Source organism: Typopeltis vanoorti, chromosome 22 (assembly GCF_054136105.1).
Source record: "Typopeltis vanoorti isolate ZY-2024b chromosome 22, IOZ_Tvanoo_1.0, whole genome shotgun sequence".
Lineage (NCBI taxonomy): Eukaryota > Metazoa > Arthropoda > Arachnida > Uropygi > Thelyphonidae > Typopeltis > Typopeltis vanoorti.
Genome location: NC_143570.1, coordinates 19,789,318 through 19,814,534, shown reverse-complemented (window position 1 = coordinate 19,814,534; position 25,217 = coordinate 19,789,318). Strand labels below are relative to the sequence as shown.

At 34.8% G+C, this 25,217-nt stretch overlaps 1 protein-coding gene across 9 annotated transcripts in view; it reads left to right on the top strand.

The window, feature by feature from the left end:
• Positions 1-25,217, top strand: part of LOC150094194 (heterogeneous nuclear ribonucleoprotein R-like) — a 398,929-nt gene that overhangs the window by 100,745 nt on the left and 272,967 nt on the right. Inside the window, exon 1 of one of the 9 annotated variants that reach the window (XM_090412077.1) lies at positions 14,055-14,199. The exons of the other annotated variants lie outside the window; for them this stretch is intronic. The gene's annotated coding sequence lies outside the window, so the exon portion shown is untranslated. Of the gene's footprint in view, positions 1-14,054; positions 14,200-25,217 lie in introns of those variants that run through there. 9 annotated transcript variants of the gene reach the window in all.

Sequence of the window (25,217 nt, the reverse complement as noted above, 5' to 3'; positions counted from 1 at the left end):
AAAGAAGTTATAGAACATTTCAAATACTATACCAAAGTGACATTGATTTGATCAACCTTTATTCTACTGGCCTGATCTAGTTTTTTTTTAAAAATGCCAAGTTCTATATATATATATATATATAAAACATGAAGAGAACAAATTCATAATATCATTTATTACTTTTAATACTGATGGCCTAATCAGTAATTTAACAAGTGTCTTATATTATGGCTGAGATCCTAGAGCGCTACACTCCACAAATTATAATTTATAATGAACTCTTTAGAACAAAAAGTGGGTAGAATATTGTGCCATCCATATACTTGGGATTTTTAGACAATCGTTATCGTTAAGATATCGTTGGTTGATTAGAATCTCACAAACCTCTTTAAATTTGCACTCATACTTCAATTTGGTATGATGTAATGAACACTGCCTCTCCAGTCACTTCTATTTAGAGTATTCAGGGCATGATCAGAAAGGCCAGATTTACCATAGTTATGATTATTATTATTATGTGACACCTCCAGGGAGTCCAAACACTCATTGAGGTAGAGTGTGCCAACAGCATCGAATGATTGATCCTCGTCCAACTACTAACCGCACTCAAACTTGCTTAAGCCATTAGTAGCAGAGGCTCTACCAATCGACTGACCTTTGCTGGCTTTTATACTAACTTCTATGCTAACTTTTATATTGAAGCTTTGAGCAATGTGCTCTACATTCCTTTACTTTAAAACTCAAATGGCTTAGATATGTTGACTGTGTTTTTGTTATCTGGCCCATGGGCATCAGACTTTTAGATATCTTCCTCAGCCACCTAGAAAAAATTCACAAATGCATACAATTCACAAATGAAATTAAAAGTCAGAAAACACTTTCATTTCTAGATGCATTTGTCATGCATCTTCTTTCTGGCAGTCTTTCCTGTTTCTTAATGTGGGGCGTACACCCCACAAGGGGACAATTAGAAAATGATGTTGCATTCGTCACCTCATCACTGATATACTCAAAACACTCACCATTATCGGTGAGGGGGGGGGACATCAAAATCTTCGAGGAGTTGGGGTGGAGCTTAGGTGCCAGGGGATGGGGGCAGATCCCCCTAGAATGTATATGCATGTATGTGTGTGTATATATATTGTGTGTGTGTGTGTGTGTGTCCCCAGATGATGATCTTAATATGAAGGTTGAAATGTTGGGACATTAAATTAATCATTCTGAACAAGGTTGTAGTCTCCATGATTTATTAAAACTTGTTTGATGGCGATTCATGGTGTTGACTGCATCAGATGTTGTTTATCTGAACAGTGTTGTAAGCAGTTTGAAAGTTTTTTCACTTGGTTATACTATAAATTAAAGATGCCAAGAAATTATATTCTTGGTTTAATCCTTTATCCAAGTGTAACAAATAAAAATTTGCATGTGCAATAACATCACAACTGGGCTACTATAGAGGCTAATGACATCACATTAACAAGGCAATTAATGTGAAGTCATTAGCTTCTATATATATACAAGTAGTCCAGTCGTGATTCTACTTTATGTACAAATTTTTATTTGCTTACACGTGGATAAAGGAATAAATCAAAATATAATTTCTTGCCATCTTTAATTTATAGTGTTGTAAGAACTAGGTTACAGGACACTCTCCTTCAGTATGCCATGCATTTAAGCTAAAGGTGGTGTTCAGAACTGTTATGAATTAGAACTTCAGTTATATGCATCATTTACTCACCTTGTCTGTGCCCTTCTCCATATGAGAAAAAATAAAGCTCAACAGTAAAAACATTCTTCTAGATGCATTCATCTGTTATTCCTGAGCTGGTGGTATAAACAAATTATATTGAACATCAGGCATGTCATACACTAGCACCATGAGAATGGGTAGTCAGATAAATTCTGCTATAGAGACAAAGTTGTGCTATTATTAAATCGCTTCAGTGGCAGTACCTCCAGATTAAGGCCATCATCTTGCAACACACACACACACACACACACATTCAAAGAAACAAGAAAAGTTATATTACAATACACAATAATGCATCCAAGTATTGCTGATTTAACTAATTGTTGATTCTATTAGTCTGATCACTAGTGAATTAAAAATTATAATATATATATCTTTAATATATATATAATCAGAGGTTGGAGACATTTGAAGAAGATTAAATCAAATGAATTACATCTGGAAGAACATGCAATAGACATCACATATTGCAGAACTAGAGCCAGCACATTGTCTAATCATGTCTTTAATTCTGCTGACCCTAATGTTCAAAATTCAGTCACTCATCCAGTCATCTGGAACAAATCAGAGAACATCTTTAGATGCTGTTACAAACTCAAGATTGCAGGATCTAAGGAAATTGTCCTCAAACCATTACATTTTAACATTAACCCTGGCTATAATCTCTCTGATTATCACTGCTCTTCTATCCAACTTTGGGGTTCATGAGACCATAACTGCATGTACGTGCCCAACAATACAGTGTTATCTGGAATGCCTTCAAATGTCAGTAATACATTGGCAATTTAATTTATAACTTTTCTCTTGCAATTTTTTGTATTTCACTTTCCATGTAATGCACCTGAAGAAGTCTTCTAAGAAAATGAAACTAGTCGTGATGTTAATTAAATAAAAAATAGTGTTTCTCTTTTTATTTCTCAGGTTCTAGTCATTTAATCTACTTCAAATATATATATATATCGGGTGTATATTCAGGGTGATATTACATTTTTGCATTTGAGCCTCGGTAGCTCAGTCGGTATAGATGTAGCCCTTTGGTCAGAAAGACCCGGGTTCGATTCCTGTCTGGTCTCTTTCGACGAAAGGTGAGTTAGTCGGTCTCATACGGAGGTTGAGTTTTTTTTCCTACCTGGAAACTCTGGTTTTTCGTCCCCCAGAACAGGCAAACTGGCCTCTTGAATACATGCAGCTACAGACATAGGACATACTGGGAGGCATAGGGCTAACCTTATCCTCCAGTTACAGCTGTGGTTGTGAAGTCCAAGAATACTTGGAAAGGTCATGGGTGCTTTAAGTGCCTGTTAGGACCACTAATAGGAATAGGATATTTTTGCATTTATTCCTGTTAAAGACTCCCCTAATTGTTTCCTGGATTCACGTGATTTCTAAAAGTAAACACAATATACTAATGCTTCATGAAGATGACACTTTTTGATATTTAACATTACATTATATTCGCATTAATAGCAGGGTGAGCAGTCACAAATACGTTGGCAATTTAATTTATAACTTTTCTCTTGCAATTTTTTGTATTTCTCTTTCCATATAATGCACCCAAAGAAGTCTTCTAAGAAAATGAAATTAGTCGTGATGTTAATTAAATAAAAAAAATAGTGTTTCTGTTGTTATTTCTTGGGTTCCAGTCATTTAATCTACTTCAAATATATATATATATATATATATATATATATATATATATATATATATATATCAGGTGTGTATTCTCTTTTGAACAGACATACAGATGGTGCAGTGGATCAAATTCTTAGCATTCCGGTGATTTTAAAACTACCCAGTTTAAAATCACTGAGACAATAACACCCAGAAATCAGCGGCTGAGATTGGTAATTGTGTCAACCAATCCAATTGAATGCTATCATTTGTCATGACTCGCTGCTTTTGTTTTCTGAGTTTCATCTGTTGTGTGTGCATGAAGTGTGAACTGATGTGTTTAGGACACTGATATAGACAAGTTTTTAATATATAATTTTCTGTAAATAATTTATCTAACTATTTAAGAGTCAAAGCTGTATAACTGAGAGGAGACCTCCACATAGTCTTTAAAGGAATGCGGAGAACCGACCAGGGCTTCTGACCTAATGTCCAATCCTCACCTTCTCGTGGTGCACCCTGTTGGGTATCTACTTGGATACTGAACGGACGAGGATGAGGCTGGCAATTTGGGATTTAGCCGACCAAATTGTATTCTTATTGGTTAAACCAAAATAAAATAATGATGGTACAACATGACAAAATTTCATGCCGGCTGGGGTGTCGCCTGGTTAAACAAGGCCCCCGTTGTTTTCACCGGGAACCAGGGCGAACAGCGAAAAGCCAGCTACTGGAACAAATCTGAAAACACACTCCAACTCAACATCACCAGAGTTAAAGATCGGTACTATCAACATAAGAAGCCTGAATGGCAAAGAAATGGAACTAGCTGAGGAATTAGATAAATACCAGATCGACATAATAGGAGTGACTGAAACAAAAAAGACAAAACTGGTGAGATCTTTCTGAGCAGTAAATACAAAATGTTATATTCAGGCAATGACAATCAAGGAAAAGGAGTAGCCATAGTATTCAACACAAAATACGAGGCTAATCTTCTTGAATGGCAGGCAGTCTTGTGTAGAGTGATGTGGGCAAATATGAGAATGGGGAATTGGACAATGAGACTTATTTGTACTTATGGTCCCACAGAAGGTTCTACTAAGGTAGAAGTGGAGGAAATTTTTGATGCTTTAGAAAAAGCAACTGACCCAACGAAAAAGGAAAAGTTGGTCCTTGTTGGGGATCTGAATAGCAAAGTAGGAAATGATTGTCAGACATACAAAAATATTTTGGGAAAATTTGGAGAAAAGAGCAAAGCTAATAATAATAATGGCAAATATCTGTTGGATTTCTGCTCAGGACATGGACTGGTTATTACTAACACCATGTTCCAACATAAAAATTTGCAAAAATTCACATGGAGAGAAGAAGCAAATAATAAGAAAAGTGTCATTGACTATGTTATTGTTGATAGTGATGTTTTCTCCCTGGTGCAGGACACCAGAGTGTACAGAGGATTTGAAATTGGAAGTGATCACTATTTAGTCTTGAGCAGGATAAAATTGAATTTCATATTGAAAAGAATAACATGTAAGAAAGTTTTAAAGCGAATAAAAGTTGAGCAGCTCTCGGATGTGAACTGTAGACTAACATACACAAAGATTATTTATTGAAGAAAAAATGAAAGAGTTTGAGAACAGGAACCAAACCTTTTTTACTATTATATTTACATCTTTGAGAAATTCAAATATACCAACCAAATATAGCATTCTCCCTTGTTTTCTAACATAGCTTAAAATGCGGATTTGGTTACAATTAATTGCATTGGACCAATTAAGATGAGCACTGATGCGCTGTGCACTCATAAAAGTGGTCAAATTGATGTGAATTTACTAGCGCAGGTTGCATAAGCCACACGATAGCACACCCAACTGAAATGGGCACGTGACACTGCTGATATATATATATAAATATAATATAATGATGTCAACAGAAACCGTGTTTAGGTTGCCACAGAACATTTGAGCCTATTTAGTTTGCCAGTTCTCGTTTGAAGGACATTGATTTAATGCAAGTAGCATTCTGTCTTACTGCTGGCCCAAGTATTGTTAAGTATTTATATCTGAAATTGGAGCTGAGGGCCTAGATTCCCGGAGGTGTAAGGCCTGCTGGAGACCTAAAGTCGTAATTTGCTTTACGATGTGGGGGCCTGTTAAAGTTGATGATTCCTTAGTCTTTCTTGGAGAAACCTTTATAATACTAATAATTGAATAGGGGCTAACAAAAACTACTTCTGTTTTCACCCACTCAAAAATAAGACAATCAACCATAACCATATAGAAAGTAGGAGTGGGAGAACGTTATTATTGTTATTATTTTTTAAAAGAGAAATAAGGCAGGGTTATCTTTCAACATGGTATCAAACTTGATAAAAATGGTTAGTAATCACTGTTTAAGATTGTAGAAGTCAATATTCTGAAAGTGTGTTTGTTACGAGGCTTATCAAAAAATGGAGTGCACAAAATACTCTTAAAGCAAACTATACATTGCATTTTGTCATTTGGAGAAAGCTATTGATAATATAGAAAGCAAGAACATAAGATTGAAAGATTTGAGCCATCAAATTCCTGATACATATTCTCAAGGCAGTGTAATTTAATAGTAATTTAATCACGTAGTACTAACTTCCTATTAAGTTTCCCTCCATATAGTCTGGTTTGTTTTTTAGGACACCACTTGTCACATCTGATATTTTAATCTCCTGAGACAATAACTAATTTATCCACTTCAATTTTAGTCTCCCTCTAGGTCATTCTTCCTGCTGTTCTGTCATAGAACACCTGTTTTTGCTAATTTCCCATGTCATTTAAGCTATCTTATGATAGCTCTGCTCACAATTTCTTGAATGCTAACAGTATCAATTTCCTTCCGAATATCTCTATTTCTAATATGATTCTGTCATTGATGCCTTTTTTTTTTTTTTTTAACCCATAGGATCCATAGGTTAAAACTGCTTTGAATGGAATTTTATGTAAAGGAGGCAGCTGAAAAGTCTGATAAACACCTAGAACAAGAATTGTATTAAAACAACTGATATAACTCCAAGAAAGAATATATCTTAAAACCCTTTAATCCCTATGTTTCCTTAAAGTGTAATTTTTAAGATATATAAGACGACATGGCAGAAATTTTGAAGAAATTTGAAGATGCAGAGGTGCGGGCCATCCCTAAGTTTACCTGATGAGGGCCTGCACCTCTGCTGCAAGAAAAGTTGGCAACTGAGATTCACCACATTTTGTGTGAGACTTTAAGGGACTGTCTCCCAGCATATCCAAACAGTTTTCAGATGGGTGGCCAAGTTTAAAACTTGGCATCCTGAGACAACAGGTCTCCCCAGGTCAGGAAGACCTTTCACAGTGTGATCACACCTAAAAACATTGATGTAATGCATGCCATGATCCTTGATAATTGACGAATACCAGCCAAAAACATTGTAAAGACTCTGTAAATATCCAGGAAACAAGTTGGGATCATTATCCACTAACATCTGGACATGCAGAAGCTCTCAGCGAAGTGGGTCCCCAAATGTTTGAATGCCTACCAAAAGAGAGACTGTGTGCTGTCATCTTAAGGGATTTCGGGTCATTTTGAGAAATCAAGTGCAAATTTTTTGGCTCATATTGTGACAGTTGATGAAACATGGCATCATTACTGTTACCAAGAGACCAAACCACTGTTAATGGAGTGGAGACACAAAGGTTCTCCACAGCCAAAGAAGTTGTGAATCCGAAAGTCAGCAGGGAAGGTTCTTGCCATTGTCTTTTGGGATATAGATGATGTAATCCTTAACAAGTATTGCAGAAAAGGTGAAACTGTTACAGCAGCAGTTTATTCAACAGCTCTGAAGAAAATGAAGGAGTTACTGAAGGAAAAATGCTGCAGGAAACGGAGCAGAGGCATGTTGCTTTTGCAGGACAATGAACCTGCTCAAGAAACCTAACAGACAATACACAACTTGGGTTTTCAATATTTGCCTCACCCACCCTATTTGCCAGACCTGGCCTCATTTATTTATTAATTTAAAGAAACACTTGAACAAAATTTGCCATGATGATGAAGTCATATCTGCAGCTGAGGACTGCTTTGTGCAACAATGGAGACTTTTTTTCTCAGTGGATTTTCTGTTGCAAATGATGCAACAGCATTGTGTAAGTTGCATGGTTCCACCTCAGTTCCTTCATGGTGATTAGCACAACTTTTCAGCACGCCCTTGTACTGCTGTTGTGGCTAACTTCTCTTTTCTATATAATTTCAGCTAGTTCCTTAGCATATCAGATTTGCTTAATCTGTTTATTCCCATACAGAATTTGCCATCTGAACTAAAAATTGTGCCTTAATAGCCAAAACATTTTGCTTCCTTTCTAGGTTTTCCCTTGAGAGTACAGTTTACTTTTATGTTTACTCGCAATTTACTCTTCTAATTTTTGAGCCAAATTTGTTACCATAGGTATTCAATTTAAAGAGTTTTGAAGATTTGTACTGAATTTATTTAGGAATAATATTGTCTTCATAAAGTGAAAGACCATTCTCCTTCATAATGTGACCTGTTTGAATGATGAGTAATACACTTCTTACATCTGATTTCATATCAAACCATCTTTCCATACCTTTATTTCTAACTGCTGAATTATAACTTAAAATATAGACTATATATTGCCTTGTATCATGTCCCATTCACCCCAATATAACTAGCATTTTGAATAGCTTTTTTCTTAGTACTTTGTCACATGCCTTTTCCAGATCTATAAAACTTATACAGATTCGTGTGATACTCCCATTGCCTCTCAGCTGTTTGTCTTGAGGTGAAAATGTAATCATGGTGGATCCTATTTGGTCGAATTCAACACATTCTTCCCTGAGTTTCTCTTCTAGAATTTTTCTTAGTCTCTTCCTTGTGATAAATCTTAGCTGCAACACTTGCTAGTGAAATTATTTAGTTATTCTTCCATTGTTTTATTTACTTTCTTTTATAGACATGAGAGCTGTATTTCGGTCATCTGGAATGCAACCCTTTGACTGGGCCAACTGAATTATGCAGTGTAGCCACTGAAACTTCCCTATTTGAGAATTTCTGGCCAAATATCATCTGCTCCAGCTGATATTCCACATATCCAGTTTCGAATGGCTTTTTTTCTACCTGAACTGTGTGTGTGCACACCCACTAGCATGCAGTCCAAATACGAAACAGTGGAAGTTTACTTTGGATTCCTTTATGATTAATCTGATTAAATGTCTGAAGAAATCAATAACAATCATTTTTTCAAATTCTTCTCATGGTTTTTGTCCAAAATGGCATATGCATATAATAGCATCAGTGACATTTGTGGTTTTCCACCCCACCAAATTACCCTTTTGTTTATTTTAGCCCAAAAACCTAATTATTAAAAAACACTTCTTATATGTTACTATGTGAGCAAAATTAATAATATTAAAAATAAAATCTAATTTCAAATCTTTAAAAATTAAATTTTTACCTCCAGGTTTATGGAGTCAGTAGGACTTTTATTACTACTGGTTATCATTTAACTTTTTAATTTATACATACATTTATATACACACAGACTTATGTATTTTACGCATAGTTTATTATGCCCTATGGTTTAATGCACTTATAATTATGCAAATAAAAATGAAAGTTGTAATAGCATTCTTTCACAACTTCAGATTTACTGCTTGGTCAAATGAAGTCTAGGAGGACATTGTGATCTGAGGCTCCTATAGCAACTTGCACAGTAGGTTGGATCCCTGAAAGACAGCGAAACTAGAAACTTTCATAAATGCATAATTTATCATTTTTGATGTCTGGAACTGCTGACTAGAATTGCTGTCTGGAACTTGTATTTGTCAGAAATTCATGAGTTTCTTAAGAAAATTAATTCATTAACCCCAAGAATTAAATTTACCCTCGAAATAGAAGAAAACAGTTGCCTTCATTTTTGGGACATTCTCATTTTAATTCAACCAAATGACAGTGTATAGTGTATAGAAAAGCAATTCATACTGGTTAGTACATTAATGGTGCTTCACATCACCTCTCCTCCTCACCCATGTCAGAAATATGGTGTTATTAAAACTTATGCACATAAGCTATGTTCTTTTGGTTCTTTTAATTGAATAACTGTCCTTTATCAGAGCTGCTTTCATCTCTGATGGATGCGATATCAAAATAAGTGATAAAAACTAATGCTTTTGACCTTCACCCCAATCCACTTTGAGGGGATCTTTCTAATTTTTCTATCGCATTTGTGAATGGAGTATTTAAGAGAACTTTGATACTTCTTTGCCAGTTTGGCCTAAGAGTTTTTTCTGTCCAATTTGAAAATCCAATTTCTTCGTAGACTCTCTTAAAGACATATCCTCCCTTCTTATCTTGGAGTTCATAGAATCCTGTGCTCATGCAGCCTTTGTTATTATGGGCAAATGGGTTGTTCATTTCACTATGTGGTGCATGGCTGATGGTTATGTTGAAGGAAGAGTAGTTCAAAAAACCTTTGCTGGTCACCATACCTACTCCCAACTAACGAGCTCCAGGTTTGAGTCATCATGAGCATGGATTATTTGTGTGTCTAGGAGGGAGATGAATTTATTCACCCATTGTCATAATACTCCACTGTCTCATTTACTGGAGACCTATAGTGGCTTAAAAATATTTCATGTTTGGTCACTATACCCTTCTCATAGTACTGATGTGCTATAGGTTCTCAACCTTTCATGGGTTGAAGTCATAAAAAAACTTTATTGCAAAAAGCATAGATCTTGCACTATCGATGCAGGATCTAGTGGATGAATTATCTTTTATTTTTAACTAATTAATTTAACTATTATGCAATTTTATTTTAGTAGATTGAAAGAAAGACATGATACAAAGTTGGATAATTACAAAACACCAAATTTATATCATACTACTATGATAAATCTCGATGAGTCTTTGGATTCCCTGGAGGTGTCAAAATAATAATAATAAAAGTAAAGGAGAATTGATAGTAGTATGATATAAATTTGGTGTCATGTCCATTCAGAAAAGGAAAAAGACATTTATATTATTTCTGGGAAAACTCCCATGTTAAACTCCCATGGAAAAAGACATGTTACTAAAATACTACACATGATAAAAGCAACTCCTCTGCAGAGAAGTGTGAAAAGTAGTAGTAATTTTTATTTCAAATCTTGATGTACTGATTCAAAAGATTTGAAATGCGACAAATATGTTTTGCCACACAGCAGTCACTGTGTGGCTATTTGTGTTTTCAGTTAATTAAAATTATACAAAGACCCATAGATCAGCATACATTGGTTTGTGCACTTGGTAGGATCTTGGATCACAGATGAAAATTCTGCTGCATTATATAATTTCAGACTGTCATCATAGTAAACATAACATGACTGGAGTCCATAAGAAAAATAGAATAAAGGCTCTTCAGTCATTGTAGGATATTATATTCTCTGATGTTTGAAAATAGTTGTTCTTTCCCATATTTACCAAAAAGACCAAAGAGTTCCTTCATTTACTTGATAATATATTTTGAAGTAAATATAATAATATATATGGTTTGTTGGTTTCTGGCTGATAACAGGTTCATATATATGTACTTAAATTTTTATTTTACTGACTGTTGTGTATAGAACATATGCATATGTGTATATATGCTACTTTCTGATATTTCTGATATACATAGACCATACGTTGGTTAGACATACTTCTAATTTTTTAGGAAATGACAATGTAAACTAAATTATTAATTATAAAAACTTATAATTTATAACTACCTATATTTCGGCAATGTTACATTGCCATTTTCAGGGATGACAAAACAATGATATGTGCATGCAGGCACTCTCACTAAACAAATGAGGCTGAAGAAAGGCAAGTGAAGTCGGTCATAGAGTCCTAAAAGATGTCTCCCCTAGCAGTCTAAATTGGGTTGTCTTGGCCATTGGGCTGACAATCTTAGAACATATGCTTGCCAAATTTGTTGAGGTTTGGGAAGTTTTTTTAGAGCTAAGACTGATTCAAGGAATACTCGTTCATACTTATACTTGCTGCAGTGTAATAAAGTGGCCTTCCAGCATATTCTGTGGTGGGTGTCCAATGCATGGTGAGCAAGTCCTGAGTAGCTGTATTGGTGGAACTGGATGTAGTCCTTGTGTTCGGATACCTTGATATTGACTGTTTGGCTGTAGTAGGACGGTTTGTAACTGCAAGGAATCTGATATACTCCAGATAGGTCTAGGGAAAGTGACTGATCTTTGGTGGAGCAGATAAGAGATGCCAATTTCTTATGTAGTTTGTAACTAGTTGTGAGGTCATATTTTCTTAGGATTTTTGTTAGTTTTTTTGGATGTATATGGGATAGTGATAGATTTAGAGTAATTTGCTATGAAGCAATATAGATAGACCATAGATATTCTTGTTGTAGATGATGCCTTTAGAGAAATCATTATTTAATTTCCAATTTCACTGAAAAGTCAGAGTTGAAATTGACATATGCAAGTCTATTTGTCCAAGTGGTTCTGAAACCAACTCTCCAAACAGGTAGGCTGTGAGTTCAAATCCTACTGTGAACATGCGTGTTTATCTTTAGGTGTATGATCTGAGATGAGTTTCATGAATTAGTGTGAGACCACATCCTTTTTATCGGAGGTCTCATGTGGCTTGAAAATCTTCCATGTTTGGTATGTAAAATAGGCTCTCCAAATTATATAAAAATAAATAAAAATATATTCCTTTATTTATAAGAAACGAAATTAAAACTATTCTGGCTAATAGTACTAATGCACTGTAAATTTACAATCTTTTTTTTTGGGGGGGGGGCACATAAAAACAAAACAAAAACAAATAATAATAGGAAACATGCAGTGCCAATTTTTTTATATTTATGCCCATATCATTACTTGACCCATGTAAGGTCAAGATAAGTGATTCTGCACTCACAATGTAACAGAATATTTCATCTTCTCTGTATACTGAGAAGTTCATCAGTATTCTCTTAGTCATATTTTTGCTATTAACATTGTTATTTTTGTCATATTTATGCTACTAACATGTTAGCAGTGACACAAAGTAGGATAATTAGCATACATGAATGAATTATGTTATTGGCATCATCTTTAAGTAAAGTTTTGTTTAGTAATTTACTCTAAAGCTTGTAATTTTAACTGATATGACTGCAAATATTGATATCTCTATACCCATATCGCAGGTGATATTGGTATGCATATATTTCATACTAAAATCTGAGAGTTTTAGTCCATTCGTTGAGGAGTCTGTTTCTTTCAGTTGATGATGCTGGCTGGCCTTATCTGGAGGTGGTAGAGATGTTTCTTCTGGAAACTCAGTTTTTTTTATTCTTTTTCATTAACTTGATAGCTTTATTTTTGTCTTGACTATAATTCCAGCTATGCAGCAGCATTTCATGTGATGTGTGTGTGTGCCTCTACTAGTAAGGAATTTTATTTTCTACATGCTCCATTGTATAAAATGCATATATTACACGTATTAATAAGTTGACATGATTTAATTAACATTATACTTCATAGTTTTCTGGATTTGTTCTGTGTGAATCATCTTTATTTTTTCATTACCTCACCTGAAAGCAATAAACAAATCGTAAATACCTTTTAAGTACTCTAAAAATATATATACATTTAAATCTAAAATTTAGATTTAAAAGCATTTTTTAACTTATTCCAAATTCCTTATTAAGTTCTGAATTCCTAATCGAGTTATACTCGACATATTTTTGCAGATATCACTGTTTTGATGGTAAAATGGTAAAAAAAAAATTTTTTTTAAATGAAGGCTTACCTCTTCTTATCAGAAGCAAGAAGTATAGTGTGTGTGATGCTTGCAATTTCTCGCTAGACTTTTCAAAAAAAATTGAACTTGGTATATAAACTTATGTCAAGCATGTACATGAGTGACCACTCAGTTTTTTTATTTCATTTTTATTTTTTTATTTTATTTTTTAAGCAATGAATGTGCTCCTTTGTTTTCTTGTTGAATTTTTAAAATTTGCAAAGTTTTTTTCTATGTGAATATAATGAGCATCCATTTGTAGAGATGAGTTTTAATTGTAAATTTTGGTTATTGAAATGGTTGAATTTTTTTCTTATTGGTATCCTATTTTATATTAAAGATATCTGGTACTGATTGTACTTACCCAACATCTGACTTAACATGACTAAATATGAGGAACCTTTATAATGCTTTTTAGCTGTAGGTGAATTAGTAAGTCTCATATATGAGATGACAGCATTTTTCCTCCCAGAAATTTCAGATTTTTATTCAGCTTTTACAGAATAAAAACCTGTATATTTTAAGCTGGCCAGAGAATTTGCAATCAACAGGCATAATAATGGCTGCATAGCCTTAATTGCCTTTAATGTAAGTCTAACCAATCCCACCACTTCTAGCCTCCCCCTCCTTCCCATCCCAAAATTTAAATCTACTTCAGGTTTAAATACTAAAAAAAAAATAGTAAAAACTTATTGCGGTGATGTATAAGTGATATGAAATTAATATTAAAATGTTATTTAAAAAATCTTGGTAACTGCAGTGATATTCATAGGTACATCATCTTATGAATATAAATTGCAGAAAATGTCTGTCAATGTTCTGAAACTCATATTTACGTAATGAAATCAGCATTTAATTAATTGCATTCCAGGCCTTGAAGCCTATGAAGAGTAACAGAAGGCTGAATTATATCAAGTTAACATAGTGGCAAAGTAATTTCTTGGTTTGGAGATAACTGTTCCAGTTATTAATTTTGAGATGAATAAGCTTTGAAACTTGAAGCAAAATGAAGAATGTTGCACTTTCCTGCAGAAATACCTACCAACTAGTAGCATAGGTAAGTGTAATAAGTACACTGATCAGTAGGAATCTCATTCTTTACTGAAGGAAGTTGAATCCGTTTTGGCTGTTCTTGATATAAAAGTTTCCTTATATAGTAAGAAGAAAAAAATCAAATGATGTCACGGGGCTAAAGGAAAGCAACTCCATTTGGAAAATTGAATGTATTCTTAGTTATAGAGAAAAAAACAATGCCAAAAGCCAGTATTATCAGCTATCTATCTGTGTATCTTTCTGTATATGTAGATGCTGGTAACTTGGTAGAAACTTAATTGTGGAAAATGAAAAATGTCTGACTCATCATATGATGCCCAATTTGAAGTATGATGTTTTATAACCAGTTAACAAAGCTAGTGTTAATTGTCATTTGCATATATAGCCACTGCTATCAAGTAAGGCTATCTAATTTTCAAGATTTGGTAGTGATTATTTATTTATTTGAATGCATTTGCGCTAATGTGACTTATGCTGTCAGAATTCAAACCCAACAGTTCCATATTTGAACTGGTCGTAGTTTTTTGAGTCATTTAAACTGGTACTTATTATAAACAAGTAAGCTCATATGTGATGTCAGTATTATTACCACTGAATTTTATTGGCATTACATTTGCTGGCCTGGTTGGCCAAGTGGTTTACGTATCTGCTCTCTAACCAAAAGTCTGCAGGTTTGAAACCTGGCCGTGGACATGGATGTTTGTGATTGTCTGTGAAAATGCTAGTGGTGGTGGGCAGTAGATGGCATTGGTGTAGATGATGTGGTTCGCTGTAGTTGGTGGATTGAGTGGTGGAGACGGCGAGTTCTAGAGTAGGTGCCCTCCCTCAACGAGTCTTTGCATTCCTTGGAGGTGTTGGTAATAATAATGCTAATAATAATTTGTAGACATTGAATTTGAATGATGTCCTGGCTATTCTAAGCACTGTTAAGATTGCCGTGTAGTTAAATGAGAGAACATTACTTGATATAGTTTATACAGTTGCTGATACTGCATCCTCTTTGAGAGATTATAATAATCAGCACTAGTACTGTCTTTGATTTAATGTTTGGATTAACAGAATTATGTTCTGTTATGTTACTGTAGTTAGTAACCAGTAGTTGAGGAGTGCATCATTATACTTAGGAGCCAGTGAATATTCATTAACTCTACTGATAAGGCTCCAGAGCTCATTGGTTTGAAAACAGTTTCGGTTATTTTCTTTCTTCTGTAAGAGTTAAATAATTTGTGTCTTTTTTTTATGAGAAATCGAATTGTGTATCACTCTCATAGTTTAAAACAAAGACTAGTAAAGTAAAAGGATAGCCAATCACATGACAGAATTTTAAAGTAGATGATTCTTATTTCTAGGCTACAAAGGTGGAGTATTTTTAGTGGTGAAGCAATCAAGTATTTTCTCAATTTATCTGAAGTTAGGACTTTTTTTTTCTGTAAAATGCTTCACATTACATCTCACCAGCTTTATGGATAAATGGCATCACAATTTCGTGAAAATCACATTTAGAAACCTTGAGAAAATCATTCACAAAGGAATTAAACTGAAAAATGTTTACAAGAATTTCTTTCGGTTCTTTTTATTTTTTATTTTTTATTTTTATCAATATTATACTCAATTATATACAGCACCGAGCCTCCATCGCTCAGTCGGTATAGACGATGCCCTTTGGTCGGAAAGACCTGGGTTTGATTCCCATCTCTTTCGACTAAAGGTGAGTTAGCTAGTCTCATATGGAGGTAGAGGGTTTTTATCACCTAGAAACTCTAGTTTTTTGTCCCTCAGAACAGGCAAACCGGCCCTGTGAACACACCATGGATTATAGTTATGAATACTCACGGCAATATGTGGAAGAGATAGGGTCTTCACACGTGTCGTTATGCCTGTAGTTAATCATGAATCGCATCATGGTAGTCCACTTCCTAGATAGGAGACGACACATGAATGGGAATATATAGCAGCATTTTAAGACTGACAACATCAAGCAGATGCTGCTTGGTATAATATGGATCAAAGAAAGATTAAATCTCTTATTTGTTATGTATAATCAGGTAAAAAGCTTTCTAAAACTATATAAATACTCTATAAATAAATATATATGGAATATGAAATAGTCTACTCGGTTAGCCTAGTGCAGTGATGGCAAACCTTTTTACTCAGGTGTGTCAAACATCTTTTTTTTTTTTAAATATTGACATTGTTGATGTGCCACTTGCATACATGCGTCATAAATTTAACTACTTAATCATAGATGGTGACTTATACATATCATATTAGGCTGTTTATTTAATAGGACATTGATATACAATCTATGAATTCATATTATACAATTAATTTAATAAACTGAAATTAGTTTTTTCATCAGAATACGAATATTTTTCAACATCCAAGGTGTGTCACCTGAAACCCTCAAGTGTGTCAGTGCTGATATGCATGTCATAGGTTCGCCATCACTGGCCTAGTGGTTGTGCGCTTCATAACCATATGCCTGGGGAAGGAGTGTCCTAGGTTCGATTCCCAAAACTTGGCTATGGCTGAGGATCTTCCTCAGCCATAGCCAAGGTCTTGGGAATCGAATAGGAATTAGCTGGTCTTGGGCATGGACAGTAGGGTTTTTTCCCCAGTTTATGCTGGGGTTTTTCATCCTGCAAAGCAGTCAAACCAGCTTTGAGAACTCAACACTACAGGACATAGGATGCACCGTGGCATAGGGCTGACCTGTGAACGGTTTGAGGTCCGATGATTAATAAACACTTTTCCTCCAGCTGCAGCCCTTACCACCTATCCCAACCTAAACAAATATGGTTGTATCAGACTTCCCCCCCCCCATATGGGAAACCCTCATCTACAGGCAGTCAGCTCAATGACAAAGAACACCAACTGAAGCCAACAAGCGACGTAATTCTTGGACTTTAGATCTTTCTGGTTCTCTCCATTTTTTTTTTCTTCTTTTCATCCATATTTCTGAAGCGTGCCTACATGCATGTGTCTAATACAAGTGTATTAATCCCTGATGATGCCGATTTCACTTAGCCGAAATATAGGATAATAAGTAAATAATTATATTTATTAACAAATGTGTTGTTAATTTCCTTAAACTATATCTGCTAAACAGTAGTATTGTTGTTTCTTTCATTGTCTACAAAATCATTTAACAATATGTCTTACAGAAATTTATTATGTAAATTGGAGCATGTGGGAAGAATGGCTATGAAGCTGGTGACATGAATAAGAGGATGGGTAATAAGAATCAGGAACACAAATAACTAGTGCTGTGACATGAAACACTACTTGGACTGCTGTTACAGATTTATTAGTGCCATGATATTGGATATGATTTTGGGGAGAATATTCAGTTTTGCGAATCTTATTCATGAAAGTTTGTAGACCTCTCACACATTTAGTATGCAGGCTTATGTTAGATGATCTATTAACCTTTTCCTTAGACACCAAATATTATAATTAAAGCCATTTCAGGCTTCTAATAAATAGGGTGGTAGTCTCACACTGGGTGATGAAATATACTGCCACCTAAAGACATTTACAAACATCCATAAGAACATATTGCATTGGCAGAATACAAAGGATCATTTGGATCTTGGAGATTGTTAGGCAGAAAAGAAGAGATATGATAGAAACACAATAAGTAACTAAGGGCGTTTTATAGGAACGATGCAGAGAAATTTTTCTCTGCATTTATCCTATAGAGAATAAATTTTTCAGTATGACAGGAATTAGAGAAAAGGGGTCACTTGTGATAGTTGTTGGTCACCACAAGAATTGAAAGATGGTCGGCAAAGACTATACTTTTTTGTTTTGCAAGTGGTGATTGAGATGAATGGATGAACAGAGGGTAGTGGTTGTAAGTACAGGGTGGCCATAAAATAACTTTCCCTCTTTGGAGGCATCTGTAGCTAAAACCAGTAAATAGAATGAGACCAAATTTTATATTGAGACTTTCGAAGGCATGGGGAGATGATATCCGTGAAAAAAGATTTAGTACCAAAAGTTGCCGATAGGGGAAATTTTGGGGGCCTAGCCGAAAATAAGTGGATAATTACATTAAAGGCAGATAAAATGGAATAATAACATTTCTACGGTGTAAGCGACAGCCACGTCACTCATTCCAGCTGGATATGTGGTGTGTTACAATGATAATAATAATAATTAAACTAAAACAACAACTTGTGAGAGACACAGAAATTAATGTAGTAATTGAACTCACAGGAAATGATGTTTTATTCATCAGGATCAGGGTCCCCTGGACCACATGCACGATTGTCAATGTGCTGACCTTTCTTGTGTACAACAAATTGCATCCGGTGTGCCACATGCTCTACAGTTGAGCGTAAGGATACTCATAAGGATCTCAGTGCTACAGCTGACATCTATAGGACCTGTACGCAGGTTATGAAGCTTTCTAAATTCCTGAAGGGCCGCTACATCATTGCACTGTTTAAGGTAAAACAACTTAAGTAAAGCACGCTGAGGCAAGGTAGGATGCATATTGAGCACAATTCGTCAGTCATTTGAATAACTGCCTGAACGTTCCCAATCCCTTTTTAAGTGGAATTGGTGGCGCTGCTGTCACGTATGCACAGTAAAATTTGCATAATCCTTTTTACCTGCTTTTACTGCAAATATTTGACTGCTTTTGGCCCAGCCAGCGCCAAAATCTCCCCTATCAGTGACTTTTGGTACTAAATCTTTTTTTTTGCAGAATTCATCTCCCGATGCCTTCGAAAGTCTCAATATAAAACGTGGTCTCATTCTGTGTATTAGTTTTAGCTACAGATACCTCCAAAGGGAAAGTTAATTTATGGCCACCCTGTACTTGAGCTATGAATGAATTTAAGAAGTATCATAATGAGTAATGTGTGATGTAGACCTAATAGTCTTGTAACTTCATACAGATGCCCAGACAATAATATTATTATTCCTATACTATATTAATATACTACTCATTGAACTAATTGAAAAAAACCCTTTACTTAATTTTTCTACTTAATTTTTTGCTAATGAAACCTCTGGTTACTGAATATTCAGTAGCTACAGTCTAAGAAATGTGAGAGATAGACAGTAATTCACATCAGTGATTCCATAGCACTTTTGCACAGCTAGAACTAATTCACTTAAAGAATTGTCCATAATGCATAATCTGACATTTTAGAACTAAGCCATTTGTATTTATTTCCTTTCTGACATTGCTTACTGAATTATTGAAGTTATGAGTTAAATTACAGAATAATTTTACAGTTAGTTTTTCAAATTTAGAATGTTTATCAAACTGCTGTTAGATTATATTATGAATTGAAAAGCTTTTTTTTTTTTTTTAATCAGCACAATTTTAGAGTTGTACATGACAAGAATAATCTTAAGATTCTTTTTCTTACCTTATTGTTAATGCATCTGATCATGTACTATAAATAGGTTTCTAAGATCTAAAATATTTTTCAACCTTATATGGCAGATTTTGTACATAATCGTTATTAATGACTGACTGAAGTAGTGACACATCGAACTGCAATTTACCTTTTTTATATATATATTTTTTATGCAGTAGGGAAAATAAAATGATTGATCAAAATTCTATGACATGGAATTTTGATTATTCATTTCTGATGTAACTCGAGGACCCCCTGTATGTAAATACAGGAGGTCCTCGAGTTACGTCGGAGATCTGTTCCTACGGACCGACGTAAGGCGATTTTAGATGGAAGTCGGAATTACCATAGCCTAAGTTACTTACCTAACCTAAAACATCAAAAAAATAAAAAGTCATACGTATATATCAAGAAACAGAACTAGGCCATAGGAAAATGAAAGGGAGAATGTAATTACTGTATAGCACAGAAAAATGACAAAAATAAAACTAATAAAAAACCAAACATAAAAATGAGAACAATCCCCAAAATGACAAATGAAACTGTACATTCTATACAGGTCATTAAAAAAAAAATCTAGTCATAAGCCTAATCACCTGGACAGGTGATTAGGCATACGACTAGATTTTTTGTTTGGAAATGTATGCCTAATCACCTGTACAGGTGATTAGGCATGCATTTCCAAACAAAACAGGTGATTAGGCATGCATTTCCAAACAAAACAGGTGATTAGGCATGCATTTCCAAAATAGGCCTGTCTCGTCTACATTAAACACTTGTTGAGCACTGTAGCCTCTCTCCCTTATTATCTCAGCCAACCCCTCAGGAAACTCACCAGCTGCTTTATCATCATCACTAGCAATTTCACCTTGCACCTTAAGGTTATGTAAATTGCCCCGAGCCTTAAACCGCATAAACCAACCTTTACTAGCATTAAACTCTTCACCTGCACTCGTTTCCCCCTTTCATTTTTCAATGCCTCAAACAATCCATTTGCCTTTTCTTGAATTAACATGAGGCTAATTAGGATACGGCATTGATGCTAGTCTTCCAGCCAAAGAACAAGAAGCCTTTCCGTCTCAATCATGAGCCTACTATGTTTTTTCGTAATCACAGTCGATTTCATGGGCTCCAATCCTTTTATGTGTTCAAAGATGCAAACTTTATCCTTGATAATAGTCCCGACTGTGGTACGACTTAAGTTCAATGCATGGCCAATGTTCGTTGGCGTTTCTCCCTTTTTTACCCTTTTAATAATGTCTAATTTCACTTCTAATGTAATGGCTTTCCTTTTCTTCAACACATTGCCATCGGAAGAGCCTGCCTTACGTTTGGGAGCCATATTGAAGGGTAAGAAGTCGCAAAAAAACACAAACACAAAAGTGAGAGAGCGGATGTAAACAAAGCACGCAGTACCCAAAGAGTGTATGCTGGTACACAAGCGATGCCACCTCCCCCAAACAAACGCTGCATAACGCCATATTCTTCCGCCGCGCTCACAAAGAAGTTCACCCGTGACGTTTGAATTTTACTTCGCGCTGCTTCAAGTCAAAATTTATTTTTAAAATTATTTATGGGATTACCGCCATAAAGTCAAAACGACGCATGTCGAGGACCCCAGTATTTTCAAATTGTCCCAATAAATGCATAGCAAGTACACATGTTGCATGCACAGAAAAATGCTTATTCCTTTCAGCTTAGACTGGTTTGTAAATATTTCAAGATTATTATATTTATTTCATATAATGACATGATGATCTTTTCTATATCTTCAACTTTTCTTTCTTAATAAAAATCCTCTGATTCATAATAAAAACCTTAATATAAGAGTCTAACTTCTCTGTGCTGTAATATAGTTTATATTGGAATGGTGCAGTTGATTATTATTATTTTATTTGAAATCTAAATAGTGGACTTATTTTTTTCATGTGAAAAGATCACAGATAACCATACCATACCATGTAACTTATTATCGTAGTCATTTATTAAAAGGATGATTGTAATTCTGCCTTTCCTGAAGATTAGCAAAGTAGACGAGATAGGTTGATGTCTTCCAGCTAGTTTCAAAAATTGAGAACTTCAGTTTAATGCACTGAATGCAGAATTATGAACAGCATTTTTTTTATATTCAGAAGATATGAATCTTCCCCCCCCCCCTCCCTTCAGAAAAAAGGTTACTAAAACTCACCTAGTCATTTTAATTGAGTAATTTTCATATCCCTTAGTTCAGAATTTTAAATTTGAAGTTTTATCTAACAAATAAGTGAAGAGCATGAACTGTGACTTAAATGCCTTTTGTAGAGTTAGTCTTGGAATCACAATTCAGTATATTATCATTCTTAATGTCATAATAAATCAACTGTTTTAAGCTTACAGTTGTGACATCCGAGTCATTTTTATCCAGTATGTGGACTGTTTTTGATTATGCTGAACTGTAGCCCACCTAAGGTTTTTCAAAAAACCTTCAACCTCCTATGCTAGCTGTTTTTATTACTCATAATATATTTCAAATTTATTATGAGTAATAAATTTGAAATATATTATTTCAAATTATCATTATCATTCTTAATATTATCATTCTTAATGTCATAATAAATCAACTGTTTTAAGCTTACAGTTGTGACATCCGAGTCATTTTTATCCAGTATGTGGACTGTTTTTGATTATGCTGAAATGTAGCCCACCTAAGGTTTTTCAAAAAACCTTCAACCTCCTATGCTAGCTGTTTTTATTACTCATAATATATTTCAAATTTTCTTTCTTTTTTTTAATTAAGTGATTGAGTTGATTTACCACTTCTATGTATTATTTTTATTAGACTTTAAACCTTTTCTTTCATTGATTAGATTGGAAAATTATTTGCATCAAAGTCTGATATTGATATTGGGGGAGGGGGGGTGTATATGAATCAGCTAACGCCTTTTATTCCAATATAGAGAGTAGACGAGGCCATTTTAGCCCTATCCAACTTTTGGAGACTGAGTGGGCAGTTCAATCTTCACTGGTAGCCAATCAGAGATAGCTAACCCAAGGCTATCACTAATTTAATTGGCACTCAGTGAAGAGCTCAGCAAGTGGTCCCTAATGCTAAAGTTATGTGATTATGGAAAATGCCTAAGAGTAGCGATCAGAACTTTACCAACTTTGCTGCGAGTTCTCCGGTATTGTACTACGTACTAGGGTCACTTGCATTAGCTCACGCTAGTGGTCGCCAATACTTTATGTAGAGCCTCTGCTACTAATGGCTCAGTTAAGTATGTTTGAGCGCGGTTAGTAGTTGGAAGGGGACCAATCGTTCGATGCTGTCGGCACACTCTCCCTCGATGAGTCTTTGGACTCCCTGGAGGTGTCAAAATAATAATAATAATAATAATAATAATAATAATAATATTCGGCATGAAACTCTCTGATTCCAATCTTTGAGTTTCTTATTCGGTTTTAAAACAATGTGGGATTTAATATCCCCTTAATTTAAATAATGTTTATATCGCCGAAATGAAGCTTATTAGCTCTTTATATTTAAATATCTTATATCATTAATGTACATGTTAAATAGCAGTTGCCTGAGTACATGGCCTTGTGGCACACCGCTAGTCATCTGTACTCAACTCCTCTTTAAACTACTGTTTGATGTCTATCTATTAGCCACTCTTTTATTCATTTCACCTGCTTTATATTCAAGCTCATTTGCTCTAGTTTATGTAACAAAGTTCTGCACAGTACCCTGTTTTGCAAAAATGCTTTTCCAAAATCTAGCAGTATCATTGTGTAACTATTCCTCTCATCTAGCTCAGATCTTATGTTGTTATAAAAGTGAGCAAATTACTGAGGCATGAGTATCCAACGTCTATCTACCCATTCCTAAATCTTCTTTTAATCAACTTCTCCAGTACCTTGACCACCACTTTTGAGATGCTGATCGGTCAATAATTTGCTACTTCTGTTTTGGAACCTGGAACCTCCTTTATGCAATGAAATTATTTTATCCTCTCTCCATTCCTTTGGGACTCTCCTAGAGTTAAGATTTAAATTAAACAATCTGCTCAAAGGAGCTTCCAGTGCCCAAGCACATTTTCTTAACACATGAGCTGATATCTTGATATTTGTTTCAAGGTTTTGTAAGACTGTGCACACCTCTTCTTCATCTATCTCTGTTGTAATATCAGCCTTTGTGACAGCTGTTACTGCAATATCTCCACCTGGATATATATTTGCAAAGTGATCACTCAGTAATTCACCTATTCATCTGCTTCAGTTACTTTCTTTCCAACAGTATTCATCAAAATTATTCTACACTAGTCATTCTTCCTTTTATTTGTCACATACTGAAAGAACTTTAGATTATATCTTTGGCTTGTTTATATAATATAATTCCATATGCTTTTTGTTTTTTTTCCCTTCGTTCCTTCCTTCCTTACCATACCACTCATCCTTCTGGGTTGTGCTTTAATTGTTCATGAGTGCTGATCACCTTCTCTTTAAATGTCTTCTTTTTTTTAGCTACTCATGCTAGTCATCCACTTAATTCCTACTTTATTTATCCTCCTGATGTGCATTCTGCTATCCCCTCCTTCAAACGCTCCTTTATTTCACATGCACTACTAGAATCCCTCCACTGCAATATGTCATTCCATGGCCCTTCTCCAACCAGTCTCCTAAGTTTTGACATAATTACCTTCTTTAGCAAGAAATCTATACATTTAGCCAAGTCCCAGGGCAAAACTAAATAATCACTCTCACCATCTGGTGGCAAAGTAGCCATTTTCATTATAGAATCTCTGATGCAATCACAAGGTTCAGCTCTCTGTCTTAGTACCTTACATCATATTATGTCTTAAAAAATTGTTCCTTAATAGCTGCATAAATTCCATTTCCTTCTTCCCTTGTGACCTTTCCTTCTTCCAATCTAAGCCCCCATAGTCATTTAGAATAATTCTCCATCCATTTGCCAATCTATATCCTTCCCATTGATTGTACCTTTTGTATTGATTGTAAAATTGATCGTACCTTTCACTGTGAAGAGCTGTGTGGTTTATCGGTTAGTTTGCAAATAATTCTTACATAAGTTTGTTCTTGGAAATGAAAATGCATTCTTCTTTGGAATATTGAATGTTCAGGGAATGTTGAAATGTGGAATGATGCATGGTAGCAAAAATGTGTTTCAAAGAACAGAATTTCAGTCTACTTTGTTAAAACATCGTGATTAACGTTGGAGGATTTATTTCATTAAGATTTTGCCTAAGTATCAAGGGTATAATTGTATCAGAATGTGTGAGCTGTATATAAGTTACATACAGAGTGTTTCTTATAGGTCCTGATAACATTTTTTTTAAGCGTTTGTGTGTGTAAAAACTATGTAGTGTATGAAGGACAACAATTTCCTTTAAGAGGATAACTTCATCCCTTCATTTCTGTTGAGATTAGGATGAGGAAGTATTATTTAGCAGCTTTCTTTGTACAGTCATTCTTTAAGACGAGCACATTTTCAGGACCTTAGTTTTTTTTTTTGTTTTTGTTTTTCCCCCTCTAAAGAATTCGATTTTTGATGTAAATAACATGTTCATAGAGTCTAGATGTTCTGGCTCATGGAATGTAAAGTAGTTCAGCTGCTTGTCACAGTCACCGTAGTAAGTTGGTTTACCTT